The following is a 15,387-nucleotide window of genomic DNA, read 5'->3' as shown; positions in this document are numbered from 1 at the left end:
GAGGGTGTGTGGGATGGGGTGGAGTGTGTGGGGGATGGGGTGGGAGGTGGGAGTGTGTGGGGGAGGGGGTGGGAGGTGGGAGTGGGGGGGGATGGGGTGGGAGGTGGGAGTGTGTGGGGGAGGGGCTGGGTGTGTATGGGGGATGGGGAAGGAGATGGGAGTGTGTCGGGGATGAGGTGGGAGGTGGGAGTGTGTGGGGGATGGGGTAGGAGGTGGGAATGTGTGGGGGGTGGGGTAGGAGGTGTGGGGGATGGGGTAGGAGGTGGGAGTGTGTGCGGGTGGGGTAGGAGCTGGGACTGTGTGGGGAATGGGGTAGGAGGTGGGAATGTGTGCGGGGTGGGGTAGGAGGTGGGAATGTGTGGGGGGGGGGGTAGGAGGTGGGAATGTGTGGGGGGTGGGGTAGGAGATCGGAGTGTGTGGGGATGGGGTGGGAGTGTGTGGGGGATGGGGTAGGAGGTGGGAGTGTGTGGGGGATGGGGTAGGAGGTGGGAGTGTGTTGAGGTGGGGTAGGAGTGTGTGGGGGATGGGGTAGGAGGTGGGAGTGCGTGGGGGATGGGTAGGGATGGGGAGTGCGTGGGGGATGGGGTGGGAGTGTGTGGGGGATGGGGTAGGAGGTGGGAATGTGTGGGGGGTGGGGAGGAGGTGGGAGTGTGTGGGGGATGGGGTAGGAGATGGGAGTGCGTGGGGGATGGGGTGGGAGTGTGTGGGGGATGGGGTAGGAGGTGGGAATGTGTGGGGGATGGGGTAGGAGGTGGGGGTGTGTGGGGATGGGGTAGGAGATGGGAGTGTGTGGGGGGTGGGGTAGGAGGTGGGAATGTGTGGGGGGTGGGGTAGGAGGTGGGAGTGTGTGGGGGGTGGGGTAGGAGGTGGGAGTGTGTGGGGGATGGGGTAGGAGGTGGGAGTGTGTGGGGGATGGGGTAGGAGGTGGGAGTGTGTGGGGGTGGGTAGGAGTGTGTGGGGGATGGGGTAGGAGGGGGGAGTGTGTGGGGGGTGGGGTAGGAGGTGGGAATGTGTGGGGGGTGGGGTAGGAGGTGGGGGTGTGTGGGGGATGGGGTAGGAGATGGGAGTGTGTGGGGGATTGGGTAGGAGGTGGGAGTGTGTGGGGGATGGGGTAGGAGGTGGGAGTGTGTGGGGGTGGGGTAGGAGTGTGTGGGGGATGGGGTAGGAGGTGGGAATGTGTGGGGGTTGGGGTAGGAGCTGGGAATGTGTGGGGGGTGGGGTAGGAGGTGGGGGTGTGTGGGGGATGGGGTAGGAGATGGGAGTGTGTGGGGGATTGGGTAGGAGGTGGGAGTGAGTGTGGTGGCTGGGATTGGGAATAGCGAATCCCATACACGATTCCCTGTGTGAACTCGGATTGACAGCATTGACTCGATCATTAAGGCAAAAGTTATTTGGGGCTTGGAATTGCAGCGTTCTGTAACCAAACTAATATGACTTGAAATAAAAAAGATCTTTGCAGACAGAACACTGGAAACTTGAGTAAATACTGTTGCTTTTTTAAACGTCCTAATTTTTCATTTTCACAGGGGTTTAAAAAAATTTGAATAACTGGGTTGTGACCTCTGTTTCCTCTGTAGCTGGAGAAAGTTAAATGAAAGCATTGAACCTCTGCTATATCCAGATTTATCTATTCAAAAATATGTTTTGGCTGCCTCATCTTCATTGCTAATGGTAGCAGCATTAGCATTATTTTGATTAATGGATGAGATGACCAATCATTGCCTGGGCCAGAAAAGCCAACAATGAGAGGTTGATTTGCTTATGTCTCAGGTGGAGTAATGCAGCCCAGGAATGTCATGCTGAAGCAGTAATGCAGCCTAGGGATGTCTTACTGAATCAGTAATGCAGCCTGGGGAAGTCTCACTGGAGCAGACAAGCAAAATGGGAGGGAGTCACTGGAGCAGACATGCAGCCTGGGGAAGGGTAATTGGAGCAGACATGCAACCTGGGGAAGGGTAATTGGAGCAGACATGCAAAATGGGGGGTGGGGGGGGGATGTCACTGGAGCAGACATCCAGCCGAGGGAAGGGTCACTGGAGCAGACATGCAAAATGGGGGGGGGGGGTCACTGGTGCAGACATGCAGCCTAGGGAACAGCCGCAGGGGCGAACATTCAGCATAGGGAACAGCCGGGCAGCACGGTGGTGCAGTGGGTTAGCCCTGTTGCCTCACGGCGCCGACGTCCCATGTTCGATCCCAGCTCTGGGTCACTGTCCGTGTGGAGTTTGCACATTCTCCTCGTGTTTGCGTGGTTTTCACCCCCACAACCCAAAGATGTGCAGGGTAGGTGGATTGGCCAGGCTAAATTGCCCCTTAATTGGAAAAAATTAATTGGATACACTAAATTTATTTTTTAAAAAGCATAGGGAACAGCCGCAGGAGCAGACATGCAGCCCAGAAAAAGGTCACTGGAACAGATATGGGTCTAGGGAAGAATCACAAGAGCAGACTTGAAGATTAGGGATATGTCACTGGAGCAGACATGCAGCCCACTGAAGAATCACAGGAGCAGACATGAAGGTTAGGGATGTGTCACTGGAGCAGACAAGCAGCCTAGGGAACATTCACTGGAGCTGACATGCAGCATAGGGAAAAGTCATTGGAGCTGACATGCAGCATAGGGAAAAGTCATTGGAGCATACATGCAGTCTAGGTTATAACCACTGGAGGAATCACTGGAGCAAACATGCAGCCTAGAGAAGGGTCACAAGAGCAGACATGCAACCTAAGGAAGGGTTGCTTGAGCAGACATGGAGCCGAGGGAAAAGTCACTGGAGCACACATGCAGCCTAGGTTATAACCAACGGAGCACACATGCAGCCTAGGGCGTAATCACAGGAGCAGACATGCAGCCTGGTGAGGAATCACAGGAGCAGACATGCAGCCTGGTGAGGAATCACAGGAGCAGACATGCAGCTGAGGGAGGAATCACAGGAGCAGACATGCAGCTGAGGGAGGAATCACAGGGGCAGACACACAGCCTAGAGTTGAATCACAGGGGCAGACATGCAGCTGAGGGAAGAGTCAGTGGAGCAGACTAACTCTACACATTGATCAATTTAATTTACTGCCCCTCAGATACTGTAACATTCAGTGTCCATTTGCAGCAGGACCGTGACAACATTCAGGTTTGGGATTAGAGCTGGTAAGTGATATTCGCATCGCACTAATGCCAATTAATGGCCATCTGCAACAAGAGAGAATCTATCCATCTCCCTTTCACATTGAATGGCATTAACATCGCTGAAACCTCTACTATCAACAGCTTGAGGGTTACCAGTGACCATAAACTGAACTGCACTCGAAATATAAATATAAGAGCAGGTCAGAGACTGGGAAATCTATTGGTAAATGACTTACCTTCAGACACTCCAAAGCCTGTCCACCATCTACAAGGCACAAGTCAGGAGTGTGATGGAATACTCTCCATTTGCCTGGATGCATGTAGGTCCAACAACACTCAAAAACCTGGATATCACCCTGGAAAGAGGTCGCCCTCCTCGATCGGCACACTATTCACCACCTCTCCACTATCAGTACACAATGAAAATAAGCGATTTTCATTTTCATTTCACAGTGTATACTGTTGCCCGTTTTCGATTCCAACAGCGTCGCCAATACTGTTGCTAATATTAATGATGTTGGTGAACCACAAGCCTTCCCTTATATCGATCAAATGACCACTCAACCAGTTAGTTAGTTCAAAAGATGGTTTATTTACATACACAAGAGTTATCTCAACATGCAAACACAATATCTACTACGAGTTAAACTACACCTATCAGCTACAATGACCTACACTTAACTTCAGGGCGACCAGCACTGTGCAAATGGATAAGGCCTTTATCTGTATTTCACTTGGCTGGTTCGAATAAAATGGCTCTGTCTCTGCTGGGCTCATCCATCAGGTAGCGATCGTTGGTCTTGAACTTGGCTGGCTGTTCCTGCTACAATTGGGTGGCACAGGCCGGATCCAAAAGAGACAGAACACATGGCTGTGTCCTCTTTTATCCTTCTGGGATTTTGCGCTCTTTGGGGTGGTCCTTAACCTTGGACCCAATAGTTCGACAGGGTTCTGATCACTGTCTTCGATTTCGGCCAATAAAGGGGCAGGTGCCTTGGTAGCTGGGCGGATCCTTAGCGGTCAATGACCCTGGCAATTGGGCTTGCTGAGTAAAGGGAGTGGCGCCGATCAGTCTGTGGCTGTATCAGTTTTTTGATTGGAGTCCTATCGTCCTGGGAAAATAAGCCATTGAAATGTAAACGAGCGGGGGTTTCGATCAGGCTTGGTTACCTGCGTTTCAAATACACATAGGCTGTGTATCTGTCTGAGTCCTGGGTTGGCCATAATTCCCATGGTCCTTTGCAGGTGGCCATCTTAGATGGCTACAATATCATCGACCAAAACTCCTTCAACAGCACCATTCAAACCCCCGTCTCTACCATCTCAAATGACAAGGGGGGGGGGGGAGGGGGGAAGGGGGGGACGGATTTTCCATTCGTCTTCACAGCGTGTTTCCCGGTTGCGGGAGGCGGCCTACCATTGACCTGCGGTGGGATCTTCAAGTTCCCCTCTAAGCCACATGCCATCCTGACTTGAAAATATGTTGCATTTCCTCACTGTCACTGGGTCAAAATCCTGTAACTCTCTTCCTAACAGCACAGTGGATGTACCTACACCACAGCGACGGCAGCGGTTCATGAAGGTGGCTTGCCGCCGCCTTCTCAATCAAAATTCTGGATGGGCGACAAGTGTGGACTTTGTAAATGATGTTCCCACCTTGAGAATCAGTTAGTATCAATGGATGTGGTATATCTGGATTTCCAGAAAGCCTTTGACAAGGTGCCACACAAAAGGTTGCTGCATAAGATAAAGATGCATGGCATTAAGGGTAAAGTAGTAGCATGTGTAGAGGATTGGTTAATTAATAGAAAGCAAAGAGTGGGGATTAATGGGTGTTTCTCTGGTTGGCAATCAGTAGCTAGTGGTGTCCCTCAGGGATCCGTGTTGGGCCCACAATTGTTCACAATTTACATAGATGATTTGGAGTTGGGGACCAAGGGCAATGTGTCCAAGTTTGCAGATGACACTAAGATAAGTGGTAAAGCGAAAAGTGCAGAGGATACTGGAAGTCTGCAGAGGGATTTGGATAGGTTAAGTGAACGGGCTAGGGTCTGGCAGATGGAATACAATGTTGACAAATGTGAGGTTATCCATTTTAGTAGGAATAACAGCAAACGGGATTATTATTTAAATGATAAAATATTAAAGCATGCTAATGTGCAGAGGGACCTGGGTGTGCTAGTGCATGAGTCACAGAAAGTTGGTTTACAGGTGCAACAGGTGATTAAGAAGGCAAATGGAATTTTGTCCTTCATTGCTAGAGGGATGGAGTTTAAGACGAGGGAGGATATGCTGCAATTGTATAAAGTGTTAGTGAGGCCACACCTGGAGTATTGTGTTCAGTTTTGGTCTCCTGACTTGAGAAAGGACATACTGGCACTGGAGGGTGTGTAGAGGAGATTCACTAGATTAATCCCAGAGCTGAAGGGGTTGGATTACGAGGAGAGGTTGAGTAGACTGGGACTGTACTCGTTGGAATTTAGAAGGATGCGGGGGGATCTTATAGAAACATATAAAATTATGAAGGGAATAGATAGGATAGATGCGGGCAGGTTGTTTCCACTGGCGGGTGAAAGCAGAACTAGGGGGCATAGCCTCAAAATAAGGGGAAGTAGATTTAGGACTGAGTTTAGGAGGAACGTCTTCACCCAAAGGGTTGTGAATCTATGGAATTCCTTGCCCAGTGAAGCAGTTGAGTCTCCTTCATTAAATGTTTTTAAGGTAAAGATAGATAGTTTTTTGAAGAATAAAGGGATTAAGGGTTATGGTGTTCGGGCCGGAAAGTGGAGCTGAGTCCACAAAAGATCAGCCATGATCTCATTGGATGGTGGAGCAGGCTCGAGGGGCCAGATGGCCTACTCCTGCTCCTAGTTCTTATGTTCTTAAAATGAAGTGTAGCTTGGGTGCAGGAATGGTTGGAAACCTGTCTGATTTCTCTTCTTTCGGGTTTGGTATGGTTAAATGCCACTGTATCTAACTGAGATCAGCTAACCCAGCAGAGAGCAGGGACAGAACATGACCCCTGCTGCTTTGGAAGGTTTAATTTTATGTGCTACTGTTACTTATAAACCTTTGTTATTTGCAATTTCTTCGACAGGTTAATGGCCATCCAGGTGATTTGAGGGAACATGTGTTGCGTTCCTTTAAATAGCAGCAGTAGGAGCTGGAGCTGGCTGAGAAGGTTACAAGCTCTCCAAACAGCTTTTATCAGCAATCCAGGAATTATGGCAGCAGAGAATGATGCAGTACGGGAGGCCATTCAGTCCATCGAGTCTATGGTACTCTTTGGTATAGTCATCCAAATAGTCTCACTCATCCCATAGTCCTGCAATTTTGTTACACTTCAGGTATTTATCTAATTTCCTTTTGAACATAATTCTTGAATCTCCTTCGTCAGCCCTTTCGGGGAGTGCATTCCAGGTGATAGCAACTTGCTGTATAAAAAGAAATTCACTTCACCTCGCCTCTTGATCTTTTCCCAATTATCTTTTATTTGTCTCTTCTGGTTATTGGCCCTCCTGTTGATGAAAAGAATTTCTCCTTATTTACTGGATCTACATCCCTCAGCAGGGTCTCATTCATACCCGCGCCACTCAGCGCTGATCGCTCAGTTCTTGTTTCTGTGACCAGCTTTGTTCTACAATGTAGGATAAGTTAGCAGTCCACGGAGTGATGGACCATTCGACCCCAGTAATGCCCCAGCACTATTTATATTCCCAATCAGCCAGTTTAATAATGAGTTCATGGTCCGCAGTGGTACTAATGGCATAGATAGGGAGAGGGCAGAGGTCCTGATAGCAGATTTAAGGGAGTTGGTGGCATGGTGACACAGTGGTTATCACCGCTGCCTCACAGCGCCAGGGACCCGGGCTCAATTCTGGCCTTGGGTGACTATCTGTGTGGAGTTTGCACGCTCTCACTGTGTCTGCCTGGGATTCTTCCGGGTGCTCTGGTTTCCTCCCACAGTCCAAAGATGTGCAAGTTAGGTGGGGTTATGGACACGGGGCGGGGGAGTGCGCCGAGGTGGGATGCTCTTTCAGAGGGTCGGTGCAGACTCGATGGACCAAATGGCCTCCTTCTGCACTGTAAGGATTCTATGGATTTCTGTGCGAAGGAAATTAAAAAACAAGACCTCTGAAGTAATAATCTCAGGATTGCTTCCAGTCCCATGTGCCAGTGAGCACAGAAGTAGGGGAATTGAGCAATTGGACACATGGCTGGAAAATTGGTGCAGGAGGGAGAGCATCAAGTGCGGGATTCTCCGACCCCGGGATTCTCCGGCGACTGGAGAATCGATGCTGATGGCGCCGGCGTGGTTGCCGCGGTGCTGGTCGGGGGTCATTCAGCATGCCCCCCCCCCAAGCGATTTCTCCACACTCGACGGGCCGAATGCCCACCGAGTTCAGTCGAGACCCACCGGGGTCGTTCACATGTGGTCCTACCCGGCGGGTCCTCGGTATTCTGGCTGCGGGGGTTGTCCTGGTGTGGGGGAGGGAGGCTCTGACTCCGGGGGGACCTCCACGGTGGCCAGGCTCGCAATTGGGGCCTACCGATCGACGGGTGGGCTAATTCCGGGTGGGGGGGGGGGGCTATGTTCCTCCGCGCCGGGCCCCTGTAGGACACTGCCATGTTGCCCGGGGGCCGACACGGAGACGACTTGCGCGGACCCACGCCGGCCGTGCTGGCGCCCGTATCAGCAACTGGAGCTGCCTGAAGCGCACCAATGCAGTGCTGGCCCCTGTGCAGCGCAGGATCGCTGCTCCCAGGGGCCAGATGACGCCGTCATAAAACGCTCCGGCATTTACGACTGCGTCAACACTTAGCCCCATTATCAGAGAATCCCGCCCCAGATCTCAGAGGCATTAGGAGCGGTTAGAACATAGAACATAGAAAAATACAGCACAGAACAGGCCTTCGGCTCACGATGTTGTGCCGAACTTCTGTCCTAGATTAAGAACAAATTAATCTACACCCCATCATTCTACCATCATCCATGTAGCTATCCAATAGCCGCTTGAAGGTCCCTGTGGTGGTATGGATATGAGCACTGCCAGTGGGGCAGAGCACAGGCTTCCCATTGGCTCTGGCTGTTCATGTGCCTCTCGTCCGATTGGTTGGGACTAGTCATGTGACTGCTCTCCAATTGGTCAAGAGGCAAGTAGGCCCCGCCTCTGAGGCGGGGTATGAGAACACAGAGTTCCCGGCGGTCGGCCATTCGCTGTAGTCGACCACCGGGCTAACAACTAGCTGATTAAAGCCACAGTTCAGATCCTAAATGTGTCTTGAGTCGATTTGATGGTACATCAGTCCCTAATGTTTCCGACTCAACTACTTCCACAGGCAGTGCATTTCATGCCCCCACTACTCTCTGGGTAAAGAACCTACCTCTGACATCCTGTTCTGGGGCAGATGGGATCCGTACCAGATGGATGGGTTACACCGTAACAGGCCCAGGATCAATACCCTCGCAGAGATTTGCAAGTGCTGTTGGGGCGGCTTGTCAGGAAGATGGGAGTCTGAGGGTTAGGTCAAATTGGAAGGAAGTAAATCTGGTAAAGGGATATAGAAAAGTAGAAAGTGAAACTAGCAGGCAGAATAAACTAAGGCAAACATCAACTACGCTTAAAATGTGGAATAATGCTAAAAAGATAAAGTTAAGGGCAATCTACCTGAACACGCTGGGCTTGCAGCAAGGTAAATGATTTAAAGGCACAAGTAAAGGTAAATGGGTATGATCTAATAGTCATTATGGAAACATGGCCATGTGGGAACTAAATATTCGAAGGATATTCAACATTTAGGAAGGACAGGCAAACTTAAAAAGGAAGCAGCCCATTGCACTGATAAGGGATTGGATCAGTACATTTTGTAAAGGAGAATCTCAGATCGGAAGAACAAAATGTGGAATCTATTTGGGTGGAGCTAAAAAATGGTAAGGGGCAGCAAACATTGGCAGGAGATGTTTACAGGCCACCAAACAGGAGTGGTAGTGTGGGGCACAGTATTAATCAGGAGATGACTGAAGCATTGTTAATGCAGTAATCATGGGTGACTTCAATCTGCATATGGAACGGGTAAAGCTAATGGACATTAATGTGGAGGATGAGTTTCTAGAGTGTGTTCGGTGTAGAAGTGCTGGGTTCCTTAAGACTGACGACCAAGAACTTATCACAAGCAATAGTTCATTCACTAGACTGAGCAGCTACTCCATGCTTGTACTCTGCACGTGCTTCGGGCAATCAACGAGGCGAAGGCTACAACACCCCGAATATGGCCTCCAGAGGGCCCGGGTCCAGTTTCACGTGGACCACTTTAGAGATTACCCTAAATACCTCCTTCCAGCAATCCTCCAGCTTTGGACAGGACCAAAACATATGAAAGTGGTTTGCGGGCCCCCCCACCCCCCCACCCCCTACCCGCAACGTTCACACACATCTTCTACCCCCTCAAAGAGTCGGCTTCAGTTTGATAAGGCCCATTAAATATTGCTTTTAATGGTTCTCCTAGCATTGGTAACAATACCAGTATTTTCTCCTCACTAAGAAAATGACAATTTTTTGATCTCTTATCTGCATCTTTTTTCATCACGTAATGGCAATTTTAAATGTTTCCTAGCCAACTCACCAGTCTGAGTTAATCAGTCCAACAATGAAGTTTTGAAATGTTGACTCACCAATTTCTCTTTGATCAATTTAAGTGGTCCTCTCACCTCCTGACCAAAAAATCAATTGAAAATAGTACAAATAGAATTCCTTTATCCCAATCGTCTGGATACTCCTAACTATAGACCCTTAACTTTAGAGTCTTTAAAATTTACTGCTGTCTTTCTAATGCCCCTTGTGATTCCAGATGATACACAATTGAGTTTTATTATGAAGCTATCCATAACTTCCTTGAATAATTTTGACATATAATTGGATCCCTGATCTGATTGAACGTCTTTTGGAAGTTCATATCTAGTAAAGAAATGAGTTAACTTCTCTACAACCTTCTTAGATGTAATGTTTCTTAATGGAATTGCTTTCCGAGATCTAGTACACATCCTTTATGATCAACAGATACTGATTCCCACTTTTTGTTTTAGGCCGGAGTCCCAAGCCATCAATTAGGACCCTAGTAAAAGGTTCTTCAAATGCTGGATTGGGTATTCATGGTGCTCATCCATCTTTCAAAATTATTTTATGTAATTCTTTCAAATTCCATATATACCTGACCTGGTTCCTTCCTTAGATTTCTAAACTTTTGTCTCTCTGTAGGCTTTTGGCACTAGTTTCTATGCAGTTAACATAGTTTTTCTCACCTCATCATAATCCATAGACACCTTCTCTGACAGTGATACAAACACTTCACCAGCTCTGCCTACCAACTTTGTTTGAACTGCCACGACCATATGGTCTTTCGCCAATTCAATTGTTTAGCCACTTTCTCAAATGATATGGAAAAGGTTTCCACATCTTTCTCATCAAACCTTGCAAATGCTTGAATATATTTAAACATAAACCAACTAAGCTTTTGACTATGAAGTATTTGTCCTTTCCCTAGATCTTCCTCATCTTCGGCCTTTAACTTCAACCTGTCAAGTTGATGTTCTCCCTGCAGTTCGTTTACAAAGTTCAAATTCTCTCTTTTTCCTTATCCCTTTCTTCCTTTGCTAATTTTTACATTTCTACCACAAGCTTTCTCCTTTCCATTTGCTTACAAAAAGCCCTCTCTTCTCTCTTTAATGCCCTCTCTTTATCATTTTCTTCATTCTCTCTTTCCTTTACTTCTACCATTGCCAATCTTTCCTTTCCTTTCCAATTTCTTCAATTCTATTTCTATCTGTTTATCTCTTTCCTGCATTTCTAATTGTATAATTTGTCATGGAATTCTAGCTAATTCCAATGATTCAGTCTATGGCAAATTTAAATGTTGATCTATTGCTTGTATTGTCTCTACATTCCTTACACCTTTAGTAAGGTTAATGTGCAAGTTCTACCAAAAACAAAAGTTTTGTTCCAGTCTCCCTTTGTAAACCATCCCGAGTAATCTCTTCCACACCAGCAAAATATTTGCGACTGAAAGAGCAATCTCCAGTCACTCTCTATTCTAATTTCAAAACCTGAAAGAAAGCAAACATTCCACACACACTCACAGGGCTGGATTCTCCAATTTTAGGCTATGTCCTGACGTTGGAATGTCTTTACGGCCGAAAATTAAGCGAAAAATGGCCACCGATCCTCTGTTTGGCTGGGGACAAGCAGCCGAGCAGCGTAGAGCATCCGGCTCTAGCTGCCGAAATGACCTGGAGAATTGCCGGATCCATGGCCGCGCATGCGCACAATGGCGGCCTACAGCGGTCGCGGCGGCCTGCAGCGGTCACGGTGTGCAACAAGGCACCGGCCATGCAAGGACCTGGCCTGCAAAATAATGCTCCCCCATTGGCCAGCTCGCGAGCCCTGGACCATTCCCAGCAGTGCCCCCCAGCCCCTACCAAAGTTCCCTCAGCCCTCCCCCGACTGGCGATGCTGGATTGAGTCCGCAGCGTCACACTGTGTTCCCGATGGATGATGGTAACATGCGACGAACGCTGTCGGGAACTCGGCAGGTCAGGTGTGGAGCATCAAGCAGTGGGCTTCAAGCAACGCCCTGAGGCTGTTGATACGGCGTGTGCCAAACGCGATTTCGATGTCGGCGACTGGAGAATTCCGCCCAGTCTTTAAGATCAATAACCCCAAGCCAAAATAGTAATTATACTTAAGATACTTAAGACGAGCCCCCAATTTTATTATGATCCCCGACCAGACCCCAACAATGGCTAGGCTACTGACAGAAACCCTCATATTTGTTTAATGACAGTACAGAAAGGTCTTGGTATTTTAAAACAAAACTTTATTATTAACACAGTATTACAATCTTTAACCTCACACCCAAAAGTAGCTGACAATTACCCCTTAAACAATACTACTCAACACAGTAAATACAATACCCTTAATTATTATCTCCAGTCTCAATTAAACAACAATTTCAGGAAAAGATATTCAGCTCACAATCAATCCTACTTCGCATGGCACAGAGTAATACTTGCTTACAGAACAGATTTGGCTCCTGTTAGAACCCCTGTAGACTCTGGCTGGATATCTTCAAAAAACTGTTTCAACTGGTTTGTTTCAGCTTCCCTTTTGTCCCCCTGAGAGAGTAAAACACCTTACTTGTGGTCCATAGGATCAGCTAGATTGGAACTCAATTCAAAAAGCTTTCTTAAAATGTTTCAATACCTGAACTCCACCCAGCAATGACATCATCTCCCCAACCTGAAAACAATATTCTCCATTTGGGAGTATTGACGCCAGCGGAGGATAAGTGGACTTTCACGACCGAAAAAGCGGCACAAATCTCGCACCAATTACGGTACTGGTGAGGGGCTAGCACTGGCGCAGAGTTAAAATCCCGCGGACCATGCTGAAAACTGATGGAGAATGGTCGGCTCCTGGGCTGGTGGCCGTGCACGAACCCAACCCGCCAAACGCGACCCCACAGCCCAACTCCGGCCTCCCCCCACCAGTCCCCCAGCCCCAGCAGAAGTACCCCCGGCCAGGGGCACGGATCCCAGCCAAGTGTGGTGGTGCTGGATGCTGTCTGCAGCCGGCATGCCTGGTTCCCCGCACACTTGGGACCACACGTGACCCATGCCGTTGGGAACTCGGCCCATTGGTGGCAGAGCATCGCAGGTGGGCGGCTGACGACACGCCAATGGCGTCGAAGCAGCGCGTGGTGCGTGTCACGATGTCGCCGGTTTGGAAGGGGGTAGAGCATGGCGGACCGGTGTCAAACTGCCGCAGGCCCCGATTCTGCTGTCGGAATCCATTCTCCACCCGATTGCCGATCACGATTTCGACCTTGGGTTACGGAAATCCAGCCCATTAACTCTCCAGGCTGAGAACAGATTAACTCCCAGGGACTCCCCCTAGTTAAACATTAGCCGAGGCTTTGACGATGTATGGTCAATTTCACCTCTGGCTCTTAAAAGTTTTCTGGTCTTGCAAAACAAGATATTAAAAAAACATGACTACTGCAGTCTAACACACTCTAACCCAGGCTTTTAACCTTTAAACTGCCAAATGCTTATAAGGCAGTATACCTAACATTCTGCATTTGTCACAATACATAGTGGGTAGCATCTGAGACCATCACCTAAATGTTTGGTTGTGGGACAGAGCTGCGTACCTTTGCCAACTTCTCATAGCTGCATGAGGTCTGGCTACTGACTGTTTGATCAAGTGTTAGAATGCCGATTCTGTGAGCATTATCATCATAGTGTGTTTTCCCTCCTAGTCAGTATTATATGAGAGTACCACTCACATTGCTTTTGGGTTTGGGTTGCAGCAGAGCCTTGGCAATAGGAATTGTGGTCCTGGCGCACCTGGAGAATAGTTACTGTGCTGACGAGGGCAGACCCTGACATGGCCTGTCTCACAGGCTGAGGAACGCAGCAAAGGAATCTGTGAGATTCCAGACACATTTCTCTAGAAATGCTCGGCTGAGCGAACCGCCCGTTCTGCCAAACCATTTGACTGTAGATACAGGTGGTTGCTTGTGATATGCTCGAAGTCCCAGCTGCTGGCAGTTTCTAAATTCAGTGGAGAAGAATTGGCGAGCGTTGTTTGTCACGAAGCCCTGTGGGATGCCATGTGTGGCAAAGTGCCACTTGAGCCTGATGATGACTTTGTACCCATCATGTTTGGCAGGTCATAAAGATGAAACCACCTGGAATATGAAGCAACCAAGACCAAATGTTGTTCACCATTCCATTCAATAATGTCAGCTGCAGCGAATGACCATGCGAGGTCCAGGACCTCATGTAAATGGAGTGAGTCTTTAGCTTGATTCGGTCTGTGAGCATTGTATGGTGCCGATCCGCAGACATCCCTCTCCATGTCTCCAGACATGGAGGGCCAGTCTAGAGATTCCTTGGCCCTGTTCAGTACTGACGGAGTGCTGCACTGTCAGATGGTCAGTACTGAGAGAGTGCTGCGCTGTCAGAGGGTCAGTACTGAGGGAGTGCTGCACTGTCAGAGGGTCAGTACTGAGGGAGTGCTGCACTGTCAGAGGGTCAGTACTGAGGGAGTGCTGCACTGTCAGAGGGTCAGTACTGAGGGAGTGCTGCACTGTCAGAGGGTCAGTACTGAGGGAGTGCTGCACTGTCAGAGGGTCAGTACTAAGGGAGAGCTGCACTGTCAGAGGGTCAGTACTGAGGGAGGGCTGCATTGTCAGAGGGTCAGTACTGAGGGAGTGCTGCACTGTCAGAGGGTCAGTACTGAGGGAGTGCCGCACTGTCAGAGGGTCAGTACTGAGGGAGGGCTGCACTGTTAGAGGTTCAGTACTGAGGGAGGGCTGCACTGTCAGAGGGTCAGTACTGAGGGAGGGCTGCACTGTCAGAGGGTCAGTACTGAGGGAGTGCTGCACTGTCAGAGGGTCAGTACTGAGGGAGTGCTGCACTGTCAGAGAGTCAGTACTGAGGGAGTGCTGCATTATCATTCAGTCCAGAGGGAGTGCTGCACTGTCATTCAGTCCAGAGGGAGGCTGCGCTGTTGAACCTGTCCATGTAGTCAGGTGGACATAAACGATCACAGTTTAATATTCAAAACGACCTGGTTCAACTTCACTTGAAACAGATTATCATATTGATGTTTGTGGGACCCTGCTTTGCACAAATTAATTGCTGCAGTTCCGACTTTAAATCGAGGCTATGCGTTAAAAGTGCTTCATTGGCAGCAAATGGGTTGGGATGTTCTGTGTCCGTTATAGCTGAAATGAATGGTAAGACCCTTCCTTATTTTGCTGATTACTTGAAACCTCAATACATTCTGGAGAATTAACCAATGATCAGAGGGGATCTTACCATCAACAAGCACTGTCCAGCATCAAGATGTCAACGTGCCATGTGGAAGTCAGAAGTTTTGATGGGCTCTTCGCCCAAGGAATGTACCTCTTCAATCAAGCGCACATTATTCAATCATTATTGCTTTCACATTTGGATTAACAGTATGAGCAACGTTCTGAAGGCAGCAATGAATACCAGGGATTTCCTGTGGTTCCCCACTCTGTCCAGGAGGTCCTGGTGGAGGAGGTCAGAGCAAACAATGAGATTCTCTTCCCCAGCCATCATTGGAATATTCCCAGAACAAAATCCAACTGGCCTAGCAAAGGGTGACTGGGAACAACAGTTGCATTACACTCATTCTCAGATCCTGGCTTCGATGCAGCAAACACTTCAGTGAACC

This window comes from Scyliorhinus canicula, chromosome 15 (genome assembly GCF_902713615.1).
Source record: "Scyliorhinus canicula chromosome 15, sScyCan1.1, whole genome shotgun sequence".
NCBI lineage: Eukaryota > Metazoa > Chordata > Chondrichthyes > Carcharhiniformes > Scyliorhinidae > Scyliorhinus > Scyliorhinus canicula.
The sequence above is the reverse complement of the archived record's forward strand: the minus strand, read 5'-3'. Positions refer to the sequence as shown.